The sequence below is a fragment of the Schistocerca serialis genome, unplaced genomic scaffold (assembly GCF_023864345.2).
Source record: "Schistocerca serialis cubense isolate TAMUIC-IGC-003099 unplaced genomic scaffold, iqSchSeri2.2 HiC_scaffold_581, whole genome shotgun sequence".
Taxonomy (NCBI): domain Eukaryota; kingdom Metazoa; phylum Arthropoda; class Insecta; order Orthoptera; family Acrididae; genus Schistocerca; species Schistocerca serialis.
This window is the reverse complement of record NW_026048170.1, coordinates 1-20563: the sequence shown is the minus strand read 5'-3', so window position 1 is coordinate 20563 and position 20563 is coordinate 1. Positions and strand designations below refer to the sequence as shown.

The 20563-nt window shown below is 53.5% G+C and overlaps 46 non-coding genes across 46 annotated transcripts; 37 read left to right on the top strand and 9 right to left on the bottom strand.

The window, feature by feature from the left end:
- The first annotated feature begins 515 nt into the window (after positions 1-515).
- On the top strand, positions 516-588 carry Trnam-cau (transfer RNA methionine (anticodon CAU)). Its single transcript has one exon. It is a non-coding gene; the product is annotated as a tRNA-Met (tRNA).
- A 322-nt stretch (positions 589-910) lies between these two features.
- Positions 911-982, top strand: Trnae-uuc (transfer RNA glutamic acid (anticodon UUC)). The gene has a single exon. It is a non-coding gene; the product is annotated as a tRNA-Glu (tRNA).
- Positions 983-1261: 279 nt separating this feature from the next.
- On the top strand, positions 1262-1334 carry Trnak-uuu (transfer RNA lysine (anticodon UUU)). The gene has a single exon. It is a non-coding gene; the product is annotated as a tRNA-Lys (tRNA).
- A 140-nt stretch (positions 1335-1474) lies between these two features.
- Positions 1475-1556, top strand: Trnas-aga (transfer RNA serine (anticodon AGA)). The gene has a single exon. It is a non-coding gene; the product is annotated as a tRNA-Ser (tRNA).
- A 278-nt stretch (positions 1557-1834) lies between these two features.
- On the bottom strand, positions 1835-1906 carry Trnag-ucc (transfer RNA glycine (anticodon UCC)). The gene has a single exon. It is a non-coding gene; the product is annotated as a tRNA-Gly (tRNA).
- An 813-nt stretch (positions 1907-2719) lies between these two features.
- On the top strand, positions 2720-2792 carry Trnam-cau (transfer RNA methionine (anticodon CAU)). Its single transcript has one exon. It is a non-coding gene; the product is annotated as a tRNA-Met (tRNA).
- A 322-nt stretch (positions 2793-3114) lies between these two features.
- Positions 3115-3186, top strand: Trnae-uuc (transfer RNA glutamic acid (anticodon UUC)). Its single transcript has one exon. It is a non-coding gene; the product is annotated as a tRNA-Glu (tRNA).
- Positions 3187-3465: 279 nt separating this feature from the next.
- On the top strand, positions 3466-3538 carry Trnak-uuu (transfer RNA lysine (anticodon UUU)). The gene has a single exon. It is a non-coding gene; the product is annotated as a tRNA-Lys (tRNA).
- A 140-nt stretch (positions 3539-3678) lies between these two features.
- Positions 3679-3760, top strand: Trnas-aga (transfer RNA serine (anticodon AGA)). The gene has a single exon. It is a non-coding gene; the product is annotated as a tRNA-Ser (tRNA).
- A 278-nt stretch (positions 3761-4038) lies between these two features.
- On the bottom strand, positions 4039-4110 carry Trnag-ucc (transfer RNA glycine (anticodon UCC)). Its single transcript has one exon. It is a non-coding gene; the product is annotated as a tRNA-Gly (tRNA).
- Positions 4111-4923: 813 nt separating this feature from the next.
- Positions 4924-4996, top strand: Trnam-cau (transfer RNA methionine (anticodon CAU)). Its single transcript has one exon. It is a non-coding gene; the product is annotated as a tRNA-Met (tRNA).
- Positions 4997-5318: 322 nt separating this feature from the next.
- On the top strand, positions 5319-5390 carry Trnae-uuc (transfer RNA glutamic acid (anticodon UUC)). The gene has a single exon. It is a non-coding gene; the product is annotated as a tRNA-Glu (tRNA).
- A 279-nt stretch (positions 5391-5669) lies between these two features.
- On the top strand, positions 5670-5742 carry Trnak-uuu (transfer RNA lysine (anticodon UUU)). The gene has a single exon. It is a non-coding gene; the product is annotated as a tRNA-Lys (tRNA).
- Positions 5743-5882: 140 nt separating this feature from the next.
- Trnas-aga (transfer RNA serine (anticodon AGA)) lies at positions 5883-5964 on the top strand. Its single transcript has one exon. It is a non-coding gene; the product is annotated as a tRNA-Ser (tRNA).
- Positions 5965-6242: 278 nt separating this feature from the next.
- Positions 6243-6314, bottom strand: Trnag-ucc (transfer RNA glycine (anticodon UCC)). Its single transcript has one exon. It is a non-coding gene; the product is annotated as a tRNA-Gly (tRNA).
- An 813-nt stretch (positions 6315-7127) lies between these two features.
- Trnam-cau (transfer RNA methionine (anticodon CAU)) lies at positions 7128-7200 on the top strand. Its single transcript has one exon. It is a non-coding gene; the product is annotated as a tRNA-Met (tRNA).
- Positions 7201-7522: 322 nt separating this feature from the next.
- On the top strand, positions 7523-7594 carry Trnae-uuc (transfer RNA glutamic acid (anticodon UUC)). Its single transcript has one exon. It is a non-coding gene; the product is annotated as a tRNA-Glu (tRNA).
- Positions 7595-7873: 279 nt separating this feature from the next.
- On the top strand, positions 7874-7946 carry Trnak-uuu (transfer RNA lysine (anticodon UUU)). Its single transcript has one exon. It is a non-coding gene; the product is annotated as a tRNA-Lys (tRNA).
- A 140-nt stretch (positions 7947-8086) lies between these two features.
- On the top strand, positions 8087-8168 carry Trnas-aga (transfer RNA serine (anticodon AGA)). Its single transcript has one exon. It is a non-coding gene; the product is annotated as a tRNA-Ser (tRNA).
- Positions 8169-8446: 278 nt separating this feature from the next.
- Trnag-ucc (transfer RNA glycine (anticodon UCC)) lies at positions 8447-8518 on the bottom strand. Its single transcript has one exon. It is a non-coding gene; the product is annotated as a tRNA-Gly (tRNA).
- An 813-nt stretch (positions 8519-9331) lies between these two features.
- Trnam-cau (transfer RNA methionine (anticodon CAU)) lies at positions 9332-9404 on the top strand. The gene has a single exon. It is a non-coding gene; the product is annotated as a tRNA-Met (tRNA).
- A 322-nt stretch (positions 9405-9726) lies between these two features.
- Trnae-uuc (transfer RNA glutamic acid (anticodon UUC)) lies at positions 9727-9798 on the top strand. Its single transcript has one exon. It is a non-coding gene; the product is annotated as a tRNA-Glu (tRNA).
- Positions 9799-10077: 279 nt separating this feature from the next.
- On the top strand, positions 10078-10150 carry Trnak-uuu (transfer RNA lysine (anticodon UUU)). The gene has a single exon. It is a non-coding gene; the product is annotated as a tRNA-Lys (tRNA).
- A 140-nt stretch (positions 10151-10290) lies between these two features.
- Positions 10291-10372, top strand: Trnas-aga (transfer RNA serine (anticodon AGA)). The gene has a single exon. It is a non-coding gene; the product is annotated as a tRNA-Ser (tRNA).
- Positions 10373-10650: 278 nt separating this feature from the next.
- On the bottom strand, positions 10651-10722 carry Trnag-ucc (transfer RNA glycine (anticodon UCC)). The gene has a single exon. It is a non-coding gene; the product is annotated as a tRNA-Gly (tRNA).
- An 813-nt stretch (positions 10723-11535) lies between these two features.
- On the top strand, positions 11536-11608 carry Trnam-cau (transfer RNA methionine (anticodon CAU)). The gene has a single exon. It is a non-coding gene; the product is annotated as a tRNA-Met (tRNA).
- A 322-nt stretch (positions 11609-11930) lies between these two features.
- Positions 11931-12002, top strand: Trnae-uuc (transfer RNA glutamic acid (anticodon UUC)). The gene has a single exon. It is a non-coding gene; the product is annotated as a tRNA-Glu (tRNA).
- Positions 12003-12281: 279 nt separating this feature from the next.
- On the top strand, positions 12282-12354 carry Trnak-uuu (transfer RNA lysine (anticodon UUU)). The gene has a single exon. It is a non-coding gene; the product is annotated as a tRNA-Lys (tRNA).
- Positions 12355-12494: 140 nt separating this feature from the next.
- On the top strand, positions 12495-12576 carry Trnas-aga (transfer RNA serine (anticodon AGA)). The gene has a single exon. It is a non-coding gene; the product is annotated as a tRNA-Ser (tRNA).
- Positions 12577-12854: 278 nt separating this feature from the next.
- On the bottom strand, positions 12855-12926 carry Trnag-ucc (transfer RNA glycine (anticodon UCC)). The gene has a single exon. It is a non-coding gene; the product is annotated as a tRNA-Gly (tRNA).
- Positions 12927-13739: 813 nt separating this feature from the next.
- Trnam-cau (transfer RNA methionine (anticodon CAU)) lies at positions 13740-13812 on the top strand. Its single transcript has one exon. It is a non-coding gene; the product is annotated as a tRNA-Met (tRNA).
- A 322-nt stretch (positions 13813-14134) lies between these two features.
- Positions 14135-14206, top strand: Trnae-uuc (transfer RNA glutamic acid (anticodon UUC)). Its single transcript has one exon. It is a non-coding gene; the product is annotated as a tRNA-Glu (tRNA).
- Positions 14207-14485: 279 nt separating this feature from the next.
- Positions 14486-14558, top strand: Trnak-uuu (transfer RNA lysine (anticodon UUU)). The gene has a single exon. It is a non-coding gene; the product is annotated as a tRNA-Lys (tRNA).
- Positions 14559-14698: 140 nt separating this feature from the next.
- On the top strand, positions 14699-14780 carry Trnas-aga (transfer RNA serine (anticodon AGA)). The gene has a single exon. It is a non-coding gene; the product is annotated as a tRNA-Ser (tRNA).
- Positions 14781-15058: 278 nt separating this feature from the next.
- Trnag-ucc (transfer RNA glycine (anticodon UCC)) lies at positions 15059-15130 on the bottom strand. Its single transcript has one exon. It is a non-coding gene; the product is annotated as a tRNA-Gly (tRNA).
- Positions 15131-15943: 813 nt separating this feature from the next.
- Trnam-cau (transfer RNA methionine (anticodon CAU)) lies at positions 15944-16016 on the top strand. The gene has a single exon. It is a non-coding gene; the product is annotated as a tRNA-Met (tRNA).
- Positions 16017-16338: 322 nt separating this feature from the next.
- On the top strand, positions 16339-16410 carry Trnae-uuc (transfer RNA glutamic acid (anticodon UUC)). The gene has a single exon. It is a non-coding gene; the product is annotated as a tRNA-Glu (tRNA).
- Positions 16411-16689: 279 nt separating this feature from the next.
- Positions 16690-16762, top strand: Trnak-uuu (transfer RNA lysine (anticodon UUU)). Its single transcript has one exon. It is a non-coding gene; the product is annotated as a tRNA-Lys (tRNA).
- Positions 16763-16902: 140 nt separating this feature from the next.
- Trnas-aga (transfer RNA serine (anticodon AGA)) lies at positions 16903-16984 on the top strand. Its single transcript has one exon. It is a non-coding gene; the product is annotated as a tRNA-Ser (tRNA).
- Positions 16985-17262: 278 nt separating this feature from the next.
- Trnag-ucc (transfer RNA glycine (anticodon UCC)) lies at positions 17263-17334 on the bottom strand. Its single transcript has one exon. It is a non-coding gene; the product is annotated as a tRNA-Gly (tRNA).
- An 813-nt stretch (positions 17335-18147) lies between these two features.
- On the top strand, positions 18148-18220 carry Trnam-cau (transfer RNA methionine (anticodon CAU)). The gene has a single exon. It is a non-coding gene; the product is annotated as a tRNA-Met (tRNA).
- A 322-nt stretch (positions 18221-18542) lies between these two features.
- Positions 18543-18614, top strand: Trnae-uuc (transfer RNA glutamic acid (anticodon UUC)). Its single transcript has one exon. It is a non-coding gene; the product is annotated as a tRNA-Glu (tRNA).
- Positions 18615-18893: 279 nt separating this feature from the next.
- Positions 18894-18966, top strand: Trnak-uuu (transfer RNA lysine (anticodon UUU)). The gene has a single exon. It is a non-coding gene; the product is annotated as a tRNA-Lys (tRNA).
- Positions 18967-19106: 140 nt separating this feature from the next.
- Trnas-aga (transfer RNA serine (anticodon AGA)) lies at positions 19107-19188 on the top strand. The gene has a single exon. It is a non-coding gene; the product is annotated as a tRNA-Ser (tRNA).
- Positions 19189-19466: 278 nt separating this feature from the next.
- Trnag-ucc (transfer RNA glycine (anticodon UCC)) lies at positions 19467-19538 on the bottom strand. Its single transcript has one exon. It is a non-coding gene; the product is annotated as a tRNA-Gly (tRNA).
- An 813-nt stretch (positions 19539-20351) lies between these two features.
- Positions 20352-20424, top strand: Trnam-cau (transfer RNA methionine (anticodon CAU)). The gene has a single exon. It is a non-coding gene; the product is annotated as a tRNA-Met (tRNA).
- Positions 20425-20563: the final 139 nt, after the last annotated feature.

Sequence of the window (20563 nt, the reverse complement as noted above, 5' to 3'; positions counted from 1 at the left end):
TACTCTGGAATATGCTCGGGAAGCACGGTCGACCGCCCCCAACAAATGCAACTAAAAAAATGAGAACAACAACAAAAAAAGCGGCAGGTTGTTCGCCTACCACGCGGGCGGCCCGGGTTCGATTCCCGGCCGATGCATCGTTTTGCTGTTCTCGCTATAATGCTGCCGCGCCGATTGCTCGTTTGAGCTGCGTCAGCCTCAGAAATGTATAGCAGGATTCGCTGTGAGAAGAACCAAACACGCAGCACGCAAGAGACCGTACTTGGACGGACGCGTGCTATTTCTGAACTCTAGCGTCAGCCTGGCCCTACAGGCCGCTGTGTTCAGGTGCCGCAAGGGCGATGTACTGTAACCTCAGGCAGTGCTGCTTTCCGTTGGAAAAGCCGCGGCAGCAGTTTAATCTAGCAATTCGGGAAAGCACGTGTAGCAACACAACAGATTCTTGAGAAAGCGCAAACTGTCTATCTCTAATATGCGAGGCTTACCAAGTTTCCTGGGACGTTGGTTGCAGACGTGCCTCGGTAGCGCAGTGGGCAGCGCGTAAGTCTCATAATCTTAAGGTCGTGAGTTCGATCCTCACCCGGGGCATATAATTTGCTGTACATCATGGCTGAATTAACGGCGTTGCTGTTGCTAGGGAACGAACTGAATTGTCGTTTGTTATCCACAAGGAGTCCACGCCTCAGCGTCAAAATGTTTACATCCAGCTATGGCAAGGTACAGCTTTGACCTTTCTCCTCCCCTGTTATGAGTAAAATATGATGCAAACAGCAATGAATAGTCAGTTTCGAGCTGTGCGCCATGCCAGTCTGTAGGCGCAAATATGCTCGCAAACAGAGAACACCACTGAGTCCGGATTCAGCACGAAATGCCAGAGGAGAGGGAGTAAATCTGACACTTATCGAGCAAATCCGGTGTGGTCTAGTGGCTAGGATACCTGGCTTTCACCCAGGAGGCCAGGGTTCGATTCCCGGTACCGGAAGCGAAGTTTTTGCGCACACGACCCTCCATGTTTTGGCCCTCCAACCCTCGTTTGTCGCCCTCCTTCCGGAGCTTCAACCGAGCGTAATCGGGGAAAAAAGGCACGAGATGCAATTACTGTCAGCACCGGGATAAAGGGAGAAGAGGCACTGGTCCGCTGTTGGGCTGCTACCAGCGTCAGTGGCAAGTCGGTGAAGTCGCCAGTTGCGCCAGAAGCCAGCAATTACGCGTTCCAGTTATTCACATTGCCTGCAGCTGCTCCATCCCCCAACAAGTGTGAGCCCGGATAGCTCAGTCGGTAGAGCATTAGGCTTTTAACCTAAGGGTCCAGGGTTCGAGTCCCTGTCCGGGCGAAGATTTTAACGCTTCCGTAATGGCTCGTCTCGTAGCGCTGGTAGCCCTGCCGTAATCAGTGCACGGAGTTCGTTTCCTGTCAACATACTGCGCAGAACGGTTTGAGTTTTCACGATTCGAGGGAACTTTTTGGCTGCGAGCAGTCGTGGCCGAGTGGTTAAGGCGTCTGACTAGAAATCAGATTCCCTCTGGGAGCGTAGGTTCGAGTCCTACCGACTGCGTCTCTTTTTTTTATTTTTTTGTTTAAGAAGAAGGAGCAGAAAATTTCGCAGTTTGCCTGTCGTTTTGGTACTTCGCTACACCTCACCTCTCACAGCCGTTTATATCGCCTGTCCTCTTGATAAGGGCGAATTCCAAGCGTCAGCTTTCGCGTCAGCCGAGCAAAGTCGGGACAAGTCGGGACATACTACAGGATGGCCTGCGTGGAGCAACGACGGAAAGAAAACGTTAATTTAACAGCACGTGGCTCACATACTCATACGTAAAAATTTGCGCCCGTTGCGGTGGCCGGGAATCGAACCCGGATCAACTGCTTGGAAGGCAACTATGCTCACCATTACACCACCACCGCACAGCCGCTGCCCGTGACGCCGCGCTGTGTCGGCTTCCCGCCCGCCGGCAGCGGCCCACGGTGATAGTAGCTGTAGGCGCTTTACGAGGTAGGAGGGTGCATCCACACGCGTTCGGGCAGCGCCTCCACGCACGCTGCGTCTTTGGGCAAGACTCGTCGCCGCGGCCGCAAGGTTACTCACACGATAGTGATGAGCGGTCGCTTTAAGGCAGTGTAGTGGGGGACTCCGCGTGTGTAGCACTTTTTTCGGTTGTATCCGGCGTCGTTGGGTGGCAATCCCACTTTCCCTGCAGACAGCTACTCTGGAATATGCTCGGGAAGCACGGTCGACCGCCCCCAACAAATGCAACTAAAAAAATGAGAACAACAACAAAAAAAGCGGCAGGTTGTTCGCCTACCACGCGGGCGGCCCGGGTTCGATTCCCGGCCGATGCATCGTTTTGCTGTTCTCGCTATAATGCTGCCGCGCCGATTGCTCGTTTGAGCTGCGTCAGCCTCAGAAATGTATAGCAGGATTCGCTGTGAGAAGAACCAAACACGCAGCACGCAAGAGACCGTACTTGGACGGACGCGTGCTATTTCTGAACTCTAGCGTCAGCCTGGCCCTACAGGCCGCTGTGTTCAGGTGCCGCAAGGGCGATGTACTGTAACCTCAGGCAGTGCTGCTTTCCGTTGGAAAAGCCGCGGCAGCAGTTTAATCTAGCAATTCGGGAAAGCACGTGTAGCAACACAACAGATTCTTGAGAAAGCGCAAACTGTCTATCTCTAATATGCGAGGCTTACCAAGTTTCCTGGGACGTTGGTTGCAGACGTGCCTCGGTAGCGCAGTGGGCAGCGCGTAAGTCTCATAATCTTAAGGTCGTGAGTTCGATCCTCACCCGGGGCATATAATTTGCTGTACATCATGGCTGAATTAACGGCGTTGCTGTTGCTAGGGAACGAACTGAATTGTCGTTTGTTATCCACAAGGAGTCCACGCCTCAGCGTCAAAATGTTTACATCCAGCTATGGCAAGGTACAGCTTTGACCTTTCTCCTCCCCTGTTATGAGTAAAATATGATGCAAACAGCAATGAATAGTCAGTTTCGAGCTGTGCGCCATGCCAGTCTGTAGGCGCAAATATGCTCGCAAACAGAGAACACCACTGAGTCCGGATTCAGCACGAAATGCCAGAGGAGAGGGAGTAAATCTGACACTTATCGAGCAAATCCGGTGTGGTCTAGTGGCTAGGATACCTGGCTTTCACCCAGGAGGCCAGGGTTCGATTCCCGGTACCGGAAGCGAAGTTTTTGCGCACACGACCCTCCATGTTTTGGCCCTCCAACCCTCGTTTGTCGCCCTCCTTCCGGAGCTTCAACCGAGCGTAATCGGGGAAAAAAGGCACGAGATGCAATTACTGTCAGCACCGGGATAAAGGGAGAAGAGGCACTGGTCCGCTGTTGGGCTGCTACCAGCGTCAGTGGCAAGTCGGTGAAGTCGCCAGTTGCGCCAGAAGCCAGCAATTACGCGTTCCAGTTATTCACATTGCCTGCAGCTGCTCCATCCCCCAACAAGTGTGAGCCCGGATAGCTCAGTCGGTAGAGCATTAGGCTTTTAACCTAAGGGTCCAGGGTTCGAGTCCCTGTCCGGGCGAAGATTTTAACGCTTCCGTAATGGCTCGTCTCGTAGCGCTGGTAGCCCTGCCGTAATCAGTGCACGGAGTTCGTTTCCTGTCAACATACTGCGCAGAACGGTTTGAGTTTTCACGATTCGAGGGAACTTTTTGGCTGCGAGCAGTCGTGGCCGAGTGGTTAAGGCGTCTGACTAGAAATCAGATTCCCTCTGGGAGCGTAGGTTCGAGTCCTACCGACTGCGTCTCTTTTTTTTATTTTTTTGTTTAAGAAGAAGGAGCAGAAAATTTCGCAGTTTGCCTGTCGTTTTGGTACTTCGCTACACCTCACCTCTCACAGCCGTTTATATCGCCTGTCCTCTTGATAAGGGCGAATTCCAAGCGTCAGCTTTCGCGTCAGCCGAGCAAAGTCGGGACAAGTCGGGACATACTACAGGATGGCCTGCGTGGAGCAACGACGGAAAGAAAACGTTAATTTAACAGCACGTGGCTCACATACTCATACGTAAAAATTTGCGCCCGTTGCGGTGGCCGGGAATCGAACCCGGATCAACTGCTTGGAAGGCAACTATGCTCACCATTACACCACCACCGCACAGCCGCTGCCCGTGACGCCGCGCTGTGTCGGCTTCCCGCCCGCCGGCAGCGGCCCACGGTGATAGTAGCTGTAGGCGCTTTACGAGGTAGGAGGGTGCATCCACACGCGTTCGGGCAGCGCCTCCACGCACGCTGCGTCTTTGGGCAAGACTCGTCGCCGCGGCCGCAAGGTTACTCACACGATAGTGATGAGCGGTCGCTTTAAGGCAGTGTAGTGGGGGACTCCGCGTGTGTAGCACTTTTTTCGGTTGTATCCGGCGTCGTTGGGTGGCAATCCCACTTTCCCTGCAGACAGCTACTCTGGAATATGCTCGGGAAGCACGGTCGACCGCCCCCAACAAATGCAACTAAAAAAATGAGAACAACAACAAAAAAAGCGGCAGGTTGTTCGCCTACCACGCGGGCGGCCCGGGTTCGATTCCCGGCCGATGCATCGTTTTGCTGTTCTCGCTATAATGCTGCCGCGCCGATTGCTCGTTTGAGCTGCGTCAGCCTCAGAAATGTATAGCAGGATTCGCTGTGAGAAGAACCAAACACGCAGCACGCAAGAGACCGTACTTGGACGGACGCGTGCTATTTCTGAACTCTAGCGTCAGCCTGGCCCTACAGGCCGCTGTGTTCAGGTGCCGCAAGGGCGATGTACTGTAACCTCAGGCAGTGCTGCTTTCCGTTGGAAAAGCCGCGGCAGCAGTTTAATCTAGCAATTCGGGAAAGCACGTGTAGCAACACAACAGATTCTTGAGAAAGCGCAAACTGTCTATCTCTAATATGCGAGGCGTACCAAGTTTCCTGGGACGTTGGTTGCAGACGTGCCTCGGTAGCGCAGTGGGCAGCGCGTAAGTCTCATAATCTTAAGGTCGTGAGTTCGATCCTCACCCGGGGCATATAATTTGCTGTACATCATGGCTGAATTAACGGCGTTGCTGTTGCTAGGGAACGAACTGAATTGTCGTTTGTTATCCACAAGGAGTCCACGCCTCAGCGTCAAAATGTTTACATCCAGCTATGGCAAGGTACAGCTTTGACCTTTCTCCTCCCCTGTTATGAGTAAAATATGATGCAAACAGCAATGAATAGTCAGTTTCGAGCTGTGCGCCATGCCAGTCTGTAGGCGCAAATATGCTCGCAAACAGAGAACACCACTGAGTCCGGATTCAGCACGAAATGCCAGAGGAGAGGGAGTAAATCTGACACTTATCGAGCAAATCCGGTGTGGTCTAGTGGCTAGGATACCTGGCTTTCACCCAGGAGGCCAGGGTTCGATTCCCGGTACCGGAAGCGAAGTTTTTGCGCACACGACCCTCCATGTTTTGGCCCTCCAACCCTCGTTTGTCGCCCTCCTTCCGGAGCTTCAACCGAGCGTAATCGGGGAAAAAAGGCACGAGATGCAATTACTGTCAGCACCGGGATAAAGGGAGAAGAGGCACTGGTCCGCTGTTGGGCTGCTACCAGCGTCAGTGGCAAGTCGGTGAAGTCGCCAGTTGCGCCAGAAGCCAGCAATTACGCGTTCCAGTTATTCACATTGCCTGCAGCTGCTCCATCCCCCAACAAGTGTGAGCCCGGATAGCTCAGTCGGTAGAGCATTAGGCTTTTAACCTAAGGGTCCAGGGTTCGAGTCCCTGTCCGGGCGAAGATTTTAACGCTTCCGTAATGGCTCGTCTCGTAGCGCTGGTAGCCCTGCCGTAATCAGTGCACGGAGTTCGTTTCCTGTCAACATACTGCGCAGAACGGTTTGAGTTTTCACGATTCGAGGGAACTTTTTGGCTGCGAGCAGTCGTGGCCGAGTGGTTAAGGCGTCTGACTAGAAATCAGATTCCCTCTGGGAGCGTAGGTTCGAGTCCTACCGACTGCGTCTCTTTTTTTTATTTTTTTGTTTAAGAAGAAGGAGCAGAAAATTTCGCAGTTTGCCTGTCGTTTTGGTACTTCGCTACACCTCACCTCTCACAGCCGTTTATATCGCCTGTCCTCTTGATAAGGGCGAATTCCAAGCGTCAGCTTTCGCGTCAGCCGAGCAAAGTCGGGACAAGTCGGGACATACTACAGGATGGCCTGCGTGGAGCAACGACGGAAAGAAAACGTTAATTTAACAGCACGTGGCTCACATACTCATACGTAAAAATTTGCGCCCGTTGCGGTGGCCGGGAATCGAACCCGGATCAACTGCTTGGAAGGCAACTATGCTCACCATTACACCACCACCGCACAGCCGCTGCCCGTGACGCCGCGCTGTGTCGGCTTCCCGCCCGCCGGCAGCGGCCCACGGTGATAGTAGCTGTAGGCGCTTTACGAGGTAGGAGGGTGCATCCACACGCGTTCGGGCAGCGCCTCCACGCACGCTGCGTCTTTGGGCAAGACTCGTCGCCGCGGCCGCAAGGTTACTCACACGATAGTGATGAGCGGTCGCTTTAAGGCAGTGTAGTGGGGGACTCCGCGTGTGTAGCACTTTTTTCGGTTGTATCCGGCGTCGTTGGGTGGCAATCCCACTTTCCCTGCAGACAGCTACTCTGGAATATGCTCGGGAAGCACGGTCGACCGCCCCCAACAAATGCAACTAAAAAAATGAGAACAACAACAAAAAAAGCGGCAGGTTGTTCGCCTACCACGCGGGCGGCCCGGGTTCGATTCCCGGCCGATGCATCGTTTTGCTGTTCTCGCTATAATGCTGCCGCGCCGATTGCTCGTTTGAGCTGCGTCAGCCTCAGAAATGTATAGCAGGATTCGCTGTGAGAAGAACCAAACACGCAGCACGCAAGAGACCGTACTTGGACGGACGCGTGCTATTTCTGAACTCTAGCGTCAGCCTGGCCCTACAGGCCGCTGTGTTCAGGTGCCGCAAGGGCGATGTACTGTAACCTCAGGCAGTGCTGCTTTCCGTTGGAAAAGCCGCGGCAGCAGTTTAATCTAGCAATTCGGGAAAGCACGTGTAGCAACACAACAGATTCTTGAGAAAGCGCAAACTGTCTATCTCTAATATGCGAGGCTTACCAAGTTTCCTGGGACGTTGGTTGCAGACGTGCCTCGGTAGCGCAGTGGGCAGCGCGTAAGTCTCATAATCTTAAGGTCGTGAGTTCGATCCTCACCCGGGGCATATAATTTGCTGTACATCATGGCTGAATTAACGGCGTTGCTGTTGCTAGGGAACGAACTGAATTGTCGTTTGTTATCCACAAGGAGTCCACGCCTCAGCGTCAAAATGTTTACATCCAGCTATGGCAAGGTACAGCTTTGACCTTTCTCCTCCCCTGTTATGAGTAAAATATGATGCAAACAGCAATGAATAGTCAGTTTCGAGCTGTGCGCCATGCCAGTCTGTAGGCGCAAATATGCTCGCAAACAGAGAACACCACTGAGTCCGGATTCAGCACGAAATGCCAGAGGAGAGGGAGTAAATCTGACACTTATCGAGCAAATCCGGTGTGGTCTAGTGGCTAGGATACCTGGCTTTCACCCAGGAGGCCAGGGTTCGATTCCCGGTACCGGAAGCGAAGTTTTTGCGCACACGACCCTCCATGTTTTGGCCCTCCAACCCTCGTTTGTCGCCCTCCTTCCGGAGCTTCAACCGAGCGTAATCGGGGAAAAAAGGCACGAGATGCAATTACTGTCAGCACCGGGATAAAGGGAGAAGAGGCACTGGTCCGCTGTTGGGCTGCTACCAGCGTCAGTGGCAAGTCGGTGAAGTCGCCAGTTGCGCCAGAAGCCAGCAATTACGCGTTCCAGTTATTCACATTGCCTGCAGCTGCTCCATCCCCCAACAAGTGTGAGCCCGGATAGCTCAGTCGGTAGAGCATTAGGCTTTTAACCTAAGGGTCCAGGGTTCGAGTCCCTGTCCGGGCGAAGATTTTAACGCTTCCGTAATGGCTCGTCTCGTAGCGCTGGTAGCCCTGCCGTAATCAGTGCACGGAGTTCGTTTCCTGTCAACATACTGCGCGGAACGGTTTGAGTTTTCACGATTCGAGGGAACTTTTTGGCTGCGAGCAGTCGTGGCCGAGTGGTTAAGGCGTCTGACTAGAAATCAGATTCCCTCTGGGAGCGTAGGTTCGAGTCCTACCGACTGCGTCTCTTTTTTTTATTTTTTTGTTTAAGAAGAAGGAGCAGAAAATTTCGCAGTTTGCCTGTCGTTTTGGTACTTCGCTACACCTCACCTCTCACAGCCGTTTATATCGCCTGTCCTCTTGATAAGGGCGAATTCCAAGCGTCAGCTTTCGCGTCAGCCGAGCAAAGTCGGGACAAGTCGGGACATACTACAGGATGGCCTGCGTGGAGCAACGACGGAAAGAAAACGTTAATTTAACAGCACGTGGCTCACATACTCATACGTAAAAATTTGCGCCCGTTGCGGTGGCCGGGAATCGAACCCGGATCAACTGCTTGGAAGGCAACTATGCTCACCATTACACCACCACCGCACAGCCGCTGCCCGTGACGCCGCGCTGTGTCGGCTTCCCGCCCGCCGGCAGCGGCCCACGGTGATAGTAGCTGTAGGCGCTTTACGAGGTAGGAGGGTGCATCCACACGCGTTCGGGCAGCGCCTCCACGCACGCTGCGTCTTTGGGCAAGACTCGTCGCCGCGGCCGCAAGGTTACTCACACGATAGTGATGAGCGGTCGCTTTAAGGCAGTGTAGTGGGGGACTCCGCGTGTGTAGCACTTTTTTCGGTTGTATCCGGCGTCGTTGGGTGGCAATCCCACTTTCCCTGCAGACAGCTACTCTGGAATATGCTCGGGAAGCACGGTCGACCGCCCCCAACAACTGCAACTAAAAAAATGAGAACAACAACAAAAAAAGCGGCAGGTTGTTCGCCTACCACGCGGGCGGCCCGGGTTCGATTCCCGGCCGATGCATCGTTTTGCTGTTCTCGCTATAATGCTGCCGCGCCGATTGCTCGTTTGAGCTGCGTCAGCCTCAGAAATGTATAGCAGGATTCGCTGTGAGAAGAACCAAACACGCAGCACGCAAGAGACCGTACTTGGACGGACGCGTGCTATTTCTGAACTCTAGCGTCAGCCTGGCCCTACAGGCCGCTGTGTTCAGGTGCCGCAAGGGCGATGTACTGTAACCTCAGGCAGTGCTGCTTTCCGTTGGAAAAGCCGCGGCAGCAGTTTAATCTAGCAATTCGGGAAAGCACGTGTAGCAACACAACAGATTCTTGAGAAAGCGCAAACTGTCTATCTCTAATATGCGAGGCTTACCAAGTTTCCTGGGACGTTGGTTGCAGACGTGCCTCGGTAGCGCAGTGGGCAGCGCGTAAGTCTCATAATCTTAAGGTCGTGAGTTCGATCCTCACCCGGGGCATATAATTTGCTGTACATCATGGCTGAATTAACGGCGTTGCTGTTGCTAGGGAACGAACTGAATTGTCGTTTGTTATCCACAAGGAGTCCACGCCTCAGCGTCAAAATGTTTACATCCAGCTATGGCAAGGTACAGCTTTGACCTTTCTCCTCCCCTGTTATGAGTAAAATATGATGCAAACAGCAATGAATAGTCAGTTTCGAGCTGTGCGCCATGCCAGTCTGTAGGCGCAAATATGCTCGCAAACAGAGAACACCACTGAGTCCGGATTCAGCACGAAATGCCAGAGGAGAGGGAGTAAATCTGACACTTATCGAGCAAATCCGGTGTGGTCTAGTGGCTAGGATACCTGGCTTTCACCCAGGAGGCCAGGGTTCGATTCCCGGTACCGGAAGCGAAGTTTTTGCGCACACGACCCTCCATGTTTTGGCCCTCCAACCCTCGTTTGTCGCCCTCCTTCCGGAGCTTCAACCGAGCGTAATCGGGGAAAAAAGGCACGAGATGCAATTACTGTCAGCACCGGGATAAAGGGAGAAGAGGCACTGGTCCGCTGTTGGGCTGCTACCAGCGTCAGTGGCAAGTCGGTGAAGTCGCCAGTTGCGCCAGAAGCCAGCAATTACGCGTTCCAGTTATTCACATTGCCTGCAGCTGCTCCATCCCCCAACAAGTGTGAGCCCGGATAGCTCAGTCGGTAGAGCATTAGGCTTTTAACCTAAGGGTCCAGGGTTCGAGTCCCTGTCCGGGCGAAGATTTTAACGCTTCCGTAATGGCTCGTCTCGTAGCGCTGGTAGCCCTGCCGTAATCAGTGCACGGAGTTCGTTTCCTGTCAACATACTGCGCAGAACGGTTTGAGTTTTCACGATTCGAGGGAACTTTTTGGCTGCGAGCAGTCGTGGCCGAGTGGTTAAGGCGTCTGACTAGAAATCAGATTCCCTCTGGGAGCGTAGGTTCGAGTCCTACCGACTGCGTCTCTTTTTTTTATTTTTTTGTTTAAGAAGAAGGAGCAGAAAATTTCGCAGTTTGCCTGTCGTTTTGGTACTTCGCTACACCTCACCTCTCACAGCCGTTTATATCGCCTGTCCTCTTGATAAGGGCGAATTCCAAGCGTCAGCTTTCGCGTCAGCCGAGCAAAGTCGGGACAAGTCGGGACATACTACAGGATGGCCTGCGTGGAGCAACGACGGAAAGAAAACGTTAATTTAACAGCACGTGGCTCACATACTCATACGTAAAAATTTGCGCCCGTTGCGGTGGCCGGGAATCGAACCCGGATCAACTGCTTGGAAGGCAACTATGCTCACCATTACACCACCACCGCACAGCCGCTGCCCGTGACGCCGCGCTGTGTCGGCTTCCCGCCCGCCGGCAGCGGCCCACGGTGATAGTAGCTGTAGGCGCTTTACGAGGTAGGAGGGTGCATCCACACGCGTTCGGGCAGCGCCTCCACGCACGCTGCGTCTTTGGGCAAGACTCGTCGCCGCGGCCGCAAGGTTACTCACACGATAGTGATGAGCGGTCGCTTTAAGGCAGTGTAGTGGGGGACTCCGCGTGTGTAGCACTTTTTTCGGTTGTATCCGGCGTCGTTGGGTGGCAATCCCACTTTCCCTGCAGACAGCTACTCTGGAATATGCTCGGGAAGCACGGTCGACCGCCCCCAACAAATGCAACTAAAAAAATGAGAACAACAACAAAAAAAGCGGCAGGTTGTTCGCCTACCACGCGGGCGGCCCGGGTTCGATTCCCGGCCGATGCATCGTTTTGCTGTTCTCGCTATAATGCTGCCGCGCCGATTGCTCGTTTGAGCTGCGTCAGCCTCAGAAATGTATAGCAGGATTCGCTGTGAGAAGAACCAAACACGCAGCACGCAAGAGACCGTACTTGGACGGACGCGTGCTATTTCTGAACTCTAGCGTCAGCCTGGCCCTACAGGCCGCTGTGTTCAGGTGCCGCAAGGGCGATGTACTGTAACCTCAGGCAGTGCTGCTTTCCGTTGGAAAAGCCGCGGCAGCAGTTTAATCTAGCAATTCGGGAAAGCACGTGTAGCAACACAACAGATTCTTGAGAAAGCGCAAACTGTCTATCTCTAATATGCGAGGCTTACCAAGTTTCCTGGGACGTTGGTTGCAGACGTGCCTCGGTAGCGCAGTGGGCAGCGCGTAAGTCTCATAATCTTAAGGTCGTGAGTTCGATCCTCACCCGGGGCATATAATTTGCTGTACATCATGGCTGAATTAACGGCGTTGCTGTTGCTAGGGAACGAACTGAATTGTCGTTTGTTATCCACAAGGAGTCCACGCCTCAGCGTCAAAATGTTTACATCCAGCTATGGCAAGGTACAGCTTTGACCTTTCTCCTCCCCTGTTATGAGTAAAATATGATGCAAACAGCAATGAATAGTCAGTTTCGAGCTGTGCGCCATGCCAGTCTGTAGGCGCAAATATGCTCGCAAACAGAGAACACCACTGAGTCCGGATTCAGCACGAAATGCCAGAGGAGAGGGAGTAAATCTGACACTTATCGAGCAAATCCGGTGTGGTCTAGTGGCTAGGATACCTGGCTTTCACCCAGGAGGCCAGGGTTCGATTCCCGGTACCGGAAGCGAAGTTTTTGCGCACACGACCCTCCATGTTTTGGCCCTCCAACCCTCGTTTGTCGCCCTCCTTCCGGAGCTTCAACCGAGCGTAATCGGGGAAAAAAGGCACGAGATGCAATTACTGTCAGCACCGGGATAAAGGGAGAAGAGGCACTGGTCCGCTGTTGGGCTGCTACCAGCGTCAGTGGCAAGTCGGTGAAGTCGCCAGTTGCGCCAGAAGCCAGCAATTACGCGTTCCAGTTATTCACATTGCCTGCAGCTGCTCCATCCCCCAACAAGTGTGAGCCCGGATAGCTCAGTCGGTAGAGCATTAGGCTTTTAACCTAAGGGTCCAGGGTTCGAGTCCCTGTCCGGGCGAAGATTTTAACGCTTCCGTAATGGCTCGTCTCGTAGCGCTGGTAGCCCTGCCGTAATCAGTGCACGGAGTTCGTTTCCTGTCAACATACTGCGCAGAACGGTTTGAGTTTTCACGATTCGAGGGAACTTTTTGGCTGCGAGCAGTCGTGGCCGAGTGGTTAAGGCGTCTGACTAGAAATCAGATTCCCTCTGGGAGCGTAGGTTCGAGTCCTACCGACTGCGTCTCTTTTTTTTATTTTTTTGTTTAAGAAGAAGGAGCAGAAAATTTCGCAGTTTGCCTGTCGTTTTGGTACTTCGCTACACCTCACCTCTCACAGCCGTTTATATCGCCTGTCCTCTTGATAAGGGCGAATTCCAAGCGTCAGCTTTCGCGTCAGCCGAGCAAAGTCGGGACAAGTCGGGACATACTACAGGATGGCCTGCGTGGAGCAACGACGGAAAGAAAACGTTAATTTAACAGCACGTGGCTCACATACTCATACGTAAAAATTTGCGCCCGTTGCGGTGGCCGGGAATCGAACCCGGATCAACTGCTTGGAAGGCAACTATGCTCACCATTACACCACCACCGCACAGCCGCTGCCCGTGACGCCGCGCTGTGTCGGCTTCCCGCCCGCCGGCAGCGGCCCACGGTGATAGTAGCTGTAGGCGCTTTACGAGGTAGGAGGGTGCATCCACACGCGTTCGGGCAGCGCCTCCACGCACGCTGCGTCTTTGGGCAAGACTCGTCGCCGCGGCCGCAAGGTTACTCACACGATAGTGATGAGCGGTCGCTTTAAGGCAGTGTAGTGGGGGACTCCGCGTGTGTAGCACTTTTTTCGGTTGTATCCGGCGTCGTTGGGTGGCAATCCCACTTTCCCTGCAGACAGCTACTCTGGAATATGCTCGGGAAGCACGGTCGACCGCCCCCAACAAATGCAACTAAAAAAATGAGAACAACAACAAAAAAAGCGGCAGGTTGTTCGCCTACCACGCGGGCGGCCCGGGTTCGATTCCCGGCCGATGCATCGTTTTGCTGTTCTCGCTATAATGCTGCCGCGCCGATTGCTCGTTTGAGCTGCGTCAGCCTCAGAAATGTATAGCAGGATTCGCTGTGAGAAGAACCAAACACGCAGCACGCAAGAGACCGTACTTGGACGGACGCGTGCTATTTCTGAACTCTAGCGTCAGCCTGGCCCTACAGGCCGCTGTGTTCAGGTGCCGCAAGGGCGATGTACTGTAACCTCAGGCAGTGCTGCTTTCCGTTGGAAAAGCCGCGGCAGCAGTTTAATCTAGCAATTCGGGAAAGCACGTGTAGCAACACAACAGATTCTTGAGAAAGCGCAAACTGTCTATCTCTAATATGCGAGGCTTACCAAGTTTCCTGGGACGTTGGTTGCAGACGTGCCTCGGTAGCGCAGTGGGCAGCGCGTAAGTCTCATAATCTTAAGGTCGTGAGTTCGATCCTCACCCGGGGCATATAATTTGCTGTACATCATGGCTGAATTAACGGCGTTGCTGTTGCTAGGGAACGAACTGAATTGTCGTTTGTTATCCACAAGGAGTCCACGCCTCAGCGTCAAAATGTTTACATCCAGCTATGGCAAGGTACAGCTTTGACCTTTCTCCTCCCCTGTTATGAGTAAAATATGATGCAAACAGCAATGAATAGTCAGTTTCGAGCTGTGCGCCATGCCAGTCTGTAGGCGCAAATATGCTCGCAAACAGAGAACACCACTGAGTCCGGATTCAGCACGAAATGCCAGAGGAGAGGGAGTAAATCTGACACTTATCGAGCAAATCCGGTGTGGTCTAGTGGCTAGGATACCTGGCTTTCACCCAGGAGGCCAGGGTTCGATTCCCGGTACCGGAAGCGAAGTTTTTGCGCACACGACCCTCCATGTTTTGGCCCTCCAACCCTCGTTTGTCGCCCTCCTTCCGGAGCTTCAACCGAGCGTAATCGGGGAAAAAAGGCACGAGATGCAATTACTGTCAGCACCGGGATAAAGGGAGAAGAGGCACTGGTCCGCTGTTGGGCTGCTACCAGCGTCAGTGGCAAGTCGGTGAAGTCGCCAGTTGCGCCAGAAGCCAGCAATTACGCGTTCCAGTTATTCACATTGCCTGCAGCTGCTCCATCCCCCAACAAGTGTGAGCCCGGATAGCTCAGTCGGTAGAGCATTAGGCTTTTAACCTAAGGGTCCAGGGTTCGAGTCCCTGTCCGGGCGAAGATTTTAACGCTTCCGTAATGGCTCGTCTCGTAGCGCTGGTAGCCCTGCCGTAATCAGTGCACGGAGTTCGTTTCCTGTCAACATACTGCGCAGAACGGTTTGAGTTTTCACGATTCGAGGGAACTTTTTGGCTGCGAGCAGTCGTGGCCGAGTGGTTAAGGCGTCTGACTAGAAATCAGATTCCCTCTGGGAGCGTAGGTTCGAGTCCTACCGACTGCGTCTCTTTTTTTTATTTTTTTGTTTAAGAAGAAGGAGCAGAAAATTTCGCAGTTTGCCTGTCGTTTTGGTACTTCGCTACACCTCACCTCTCACAGCCGTTTATATCGCCTGTCCTCTTGATAAGGGCGAATTCCAAGCGTCAGCTTTCGCGTCAGCCGAGCAAAGTCGGGACAAGTCGGGACATACTACAGGATGGCCTGCGTGGAGCAACGACGGAAAGAAAACGTTAATTTAACAGCACGTGGCTCACATACTCATACGTAAAAATTTGCGCCCGTTGCGGTGGCCGGGAATCGAACCCGGATCAACTGCTTGGAAGGCAACTATGCTCACCATTACACCACCACCGCACAGCCGCTGCCCGTGACGCCGCGCTGTGTCGGCTTCCCGCCCGCCGGCAGCGGCCCACGGTGATAGTAGCTGTAGGCGCTTTACGAGGTAGGAGGGTGCATCCACACGCGTTCGGGCAGCGCCTCCACGCACGCTGCGTCTTTGGGCAAGACTCGTCGCCGCGGCCGCAAGGTTACTCACACGATAGTGATGAGCGGTCGCTTTAAGGCAGTGTAGTGGGGGACTCCGCGTGTGTAGCACTTTTTTCGGTTGTATCCGGCGTCGTTGGGTGGCAATCCCACTTTCCCTGCAGACAGCTACTCTGGAATATGCTCGGGAAGCACGGTCGACCGCCCCCAACAAATGCAACTAAAAAAATGAGAACAACAACAAAAAAAGCGGCAGGTTGTTCGCCTACCACGCGGGCGGCCCGGGTTCGATTCCCGGCCGATGCATCGTTTTGCTGTTCTCGCTATAATGCTGCCGCGCCGATTGCTCGTTTGAGCTGCGTCAGCCTCAGAAATGTATAGCAGGATTCGCTGTGAGAAGAACCAAACACGCAGCACGCAAGAGACCGTACTTGGACGGACGCGTGCTATTTCTGAACTCTAGCGTCAGCCTGGCCCTACAGGCCGCTGTGTTCAGGTGCCGCAAGGGCGATGTACTGTAACCTCAGGCAGTGCTGCTTTCCGTTGGAAAAGCCGCGGCAGCAGTTTAATCTAGCAATTCGGGAAAGCACGTGTAGCAACACAACAGATTCTTGAGAAAGCGCAAACTGTCTATCTCTAATATGCGAGGCTTACCAAGTTTCCTGGGACGTTGGTTGCAGACGTGCCTCGGTAGCGCAGTGGGCAGCGCGTAAGTCTCATAATCTTAAGGTCGTGAGTTCGATCCTCACCCGGGGCATATAATTTGCTGTACATCATGGCTGAATTAACGGCGTTGCTGTTGCTAGGGAACGAACTGAATTGTCGTTTGTTATCCACAAGGAGTCCACGCCTCAGCGTCAAAATGTTTACATCCAGCTATGGCAAGGTACAGCTTTGACCTTTCTCCTCCCCTGTTATGAGTAAAATATGATGCAAACAGCAATGAATAGTCAGTTTCGAGCTGTGCGCCATGCCAGTCTGTAGGCGCAAATATGCTCGCAAACAGAGAACACCACTGAGTCCGGATTCAGCACGAAATGCCAGAGGAGAGGGAGTAAATCTGACACTTATCGAGCAAATCCGGTGTGGTCTAGTGGCTAGGATACCTGGCTTTCACCCAGGAGGCCAGGGTTCGATTCCCGGTACCGGAAGCGAAGTTTTTGCGCACACGACCCTCCATGTTTTGGCCCTCCAACCCTCGTTTGTCGCCCTCCTTCCGGAGCTTCAACCGAGCGTAATCGGGGAAAAAAGGCACGAGATGCAATTACTGTCAGCACCGGGATAAAGGGAGAAGAGGCACTGGTCCGCTGTTGGGCTGCTACCAGCGTCAGTGGCAAGTCGGTGAAGTCGCCAGTTGCGCCAGAAGCCAGCAATTACGCGTTCCAGTTATTCACATTGCCTGCAGCTGCTCCATCCCCCAACAAGTGTGAGCCCGGATAGCTCAGTCGGTAGAGCATTAGGCTTTTAACCTAAGGGTCCAGGGTTCGAGTCCCTGTCCGGGCGAAGATTTTAACGCTTCCGTAATGGCTCGTCTCGTAGCGCTGGTAGCCCTGCCGTAATCAGTGCACGGAGTTCGTTTCCTGTCAACATACTGCGCAGAACGGTTTGAGTTTTCACGATTCGAGGGAACTTTTTGGCTGCGAGCAGTCGTGGCCGAGTGGTTAAGGCGTCTGACTAGAAATCAGATTCCCTCTGGGAGCGTAGGTTCGAGTCCTACCGACTGCGTCTCTTTTTTTTATTTTTTTGTTTAAGAAGAAGGAGCAGAAAATTTCGCAGTTTGCCTGTCGTTTTGGTACTTCGCTACACCTCACCTCTCACAGCCGTTTATATCGCCTGTCCTCTTGATAAGGGCGAATTCCAAGCGTCAGCTTTCGCGTCAGCCGAGCAAAGTCGGGACAAGTCGGGACATACTACAGGATGGCCTGCGTGGAGCAACGACGGAAAGAAAACGTTAATTTAACAGCACGTGGCTCACATACTCATACGTAAAAATTTGCGCCCGTTGCGGTGGCCGGGAATCGAACCCGGATCAACTGCTTGGAAGGCAACTATGCTCACCATTACACCACCACCGCACAGCCGCTGCCCGTGACGCCGCGCTGTGTCGGCTTCCCGCCCGCCGGCAGCGGCCCACGGTGATAGTAGCTGTAGGCGCTTTACGAGGTAGGAGGGTGCATCCACACGCGTTCGGGCAGCGCCTCCACGCACGCTGCGTCTTTGGGCAAGACTCGTCGCCGCGGCCGCAAGGTTACTCACACGATAGTGATGAGCGGTCGCTTTAAGGCAGTGTAGTGGGGGACTCCGCGTGTGTAGCACTTTTTTCGGTTGTATCCGGCGTCGTTGGGTGGCAATCCCACTTTCCCTGCAGACAGCTACTCTGGAATATGCTCGGGAAGCACGGTCGACCGCCCCCAACAAATGCAACTAAAAAAATGAGAACAACAACAAAAAAAGCGGCAGGTTGTTCGCCTACCACGCGGGCGGCCCGGGTTCGATTCCCGGCCGATGCATCGTTTTGCTGTTCTCGCTATAATGCTGCCGCGCCGATTGCTCGTTTGAGCTGCGTCAGCCTCAGAAATGTATAGCAGGATTCGCTGTGAGAAGAACCAAACACGCAGCACGCAAGAGACCGTACTTGGACGGACGCGTGCTATTTCTGAACTCTAGCGTCAGCCTGGCCCTACAGGCCGCTGTGTTCAGGTGCCGCAAGGGCGATGTACTGTAACCTCAGGCAGTGCTGCTTTCCGTTGGAAAAGCCGCGGCAGCAGTTTAATCTAGCAATTCGGGAAAGCACGTGTAGCAACACAACAGATTCTTGAGAAAGCGCAAACTGTCTATCTCTAATATGCGAGGCTTACCAAGTTTCCTGGGACGTTGGTTGCAGACGTGCCTCGGTAGCGCAGTGGGCAGCGCGTAAGTCTCATAATCTTAAGGTCGTGAGTTCGATCCTCACCCGGGGCATATAATTTGCTGTACATCATGGCTGAATTAACGGCGTTGCTGTTGCTAGGGAACGAACTGAATTGTCGTTTGTTATCCACAAGGAGTCCACGCCTCAGCGTCAAAATGTTTACATCCAGCTATGGCAAGGTACAGCTTTGACCTTTCTCCTCCCCTGTTATGAGTAAAATATGATGCAAACAGCAATGAATAGTCAGTTTCGAGCTGTGCGCCATGCCAGTCTGTAGGCGCAAATATGCTCGCAAACAGAGAACACCACTGAGTCCGGATTCAGCACGAAATGCCAGAGGAGAGGGAGTAAATCTGACACTTATCGAGCAAATCCGGTGTGGTCTAGTGGCTAGGATACCTGGCTTTCACCCAGGAGGCCAGGGTTCGATTCCCGGTACCGGAAGCGAAGTTTTTGCGCACACGACCCTCCATGTTTTGGCCCTCCAACCCTCGTTTGTCGCCCTCCTTCCGGAGCTTCAACCGAGCGTAATCGGGGAAAAAAGGCACGAGATGCAATTACTGTCAGCACCGGGATAAAGGGAGAAGAGGCACTGGTCCGCTGTTGGGCTGCTACCAGCGTCAGTGGCAAGTCGGTGAAGTCGCCAGTTGCGCCAGAAGCCAGCAATTACGCGTTCCAGTTATTCACATTGCCTGCAGCTGCTCCATCCCCCAACAAGTGTGAGCCCGGATAGCTCAGTCGGTAGAGCATTAGGCTTTTAACCTAAGGGTCCAGGGTTCGAGTCCCTGTCCGGGCGAAGATTTTAACGCTTCCGTAATGGCTCGTCTCGTAGCGCTGGTAGCCCTGCCGTAATCAGTGCACGGAGTTCGTTTCCTGTCAACATACTGCGCAGAACGGTTTGAGTTTTCACGATTCGAGGGAACTTTTTGGCTGCGAGCAGTCGTGGCCGAGTGGTTAAGGCGTCTGACTAGAAATCAGATTCCCTCTGGGAGCGTAGGTTCGAGTCCTACCGACTGCGTCTCTTTTTTTTATTTTTTTGTTTAAGAAGAAGGAGCAGAAAATTTCGCAGTTTGCCTGTCGTTTTGGTACTTCGCTACACCTCACCTCTCACAGCCGTTTATATCGCCTGTCCTCTTGATAAGGGCGAATTCCAAGCGTCAGCTTTCGCGTCAGCCGAGCAAAGTCGGGACAAGTCGGGACATACTACAGGATGGCCTGCGTGGAGCAACGACGGAAAGAAAACGTTAATTTAACAGCACGTGGCTCACATACTCATACGTAAAAATTTGCGCCCGTTGCGGTGGCCGGGAATCGAACCCGGATCAACTGCTTGGAAGGCAACTATGCTCACCATTACACCACCACCGCACAGCCGCTGCCCGTGACGCCGCGCTGTGTCGGCTTCCCGCCCGCCGGCAGCGGCCCACGGTGATAGTAGCTGTAGGCGCTTTACGAGGTAGGAGGGTGCATCCACACGCGTTCGGGCAGCGCCTCCACGCACGCTGCGTCTTTGGGCAAGACTCGTCGCCGCGGCCGCAAGGTTACTCACACGATAGTGATGAGCGGTCGCTTTAAGGCAGTGTAGTGGGGGACTCCGCGTGTGTAGCACTTTTTTCGGTTGTATCCGGCGTCGTTGGGTGGCAATCCCACTTTCCCTGCAGACAGCTACTCTGGAATATGCTCGGGAAGCACGGTCGACCGCCCCCAACAAATGCAACTAAAAAAATGAGAACAACAACAAAAAAAGCGGCAGGTTGTTCGCCTACCACGCGGGCGGCCCGGGTTCGATTCCCGGCCGATGCATCGTTTTGCTGTTCTCGCTATAATGCTGCCGCGCCGATTGCTCGTTTGAGCTGCGTCAGCCTCAGAAATGTATAGCAGGATTCGCTGTGAGAAGAACCAAACACGCAGCACGCAAGAGACCGTACTTGGACGGACGCGTGCTATTTCTGAACTCTAGCGTCAGCCTGGCCCTACAGGCCGCTGTGTTCAGGTGCCGCAAGGGCGATGTACTGTAACCTCAGGCAGTGCTGCTTTCCGTTGGAAAAGCCGCGGCAGCAGTTTAATCTAGCAATTCGGGAAAGCACGTGTAGCAACACAACAGATTCTTGAGAAAGCGCAAACTGTCTATCTCTAATATGCGAGGCTTACCAAGTTTCCTGGGACGTTGGTTGCAGACGTGCCTCGGTAGCGCAGTGGGCAGCGCGTAAGTCTCATAATCTTAAGGTCGTGAGTTCGATCCTCACCCGGGGCATATAATTTGCTGTACATCATGGCTGAATTAACGGCGTTGCTGTTGCTAGGGAACGAACTGAATTGTCGTTTGTTATCCACAAGGAGTCCACGCCTCAGCGTCAAAATGTTTACATCCAGCTATGGCAAGGTACAGCTTT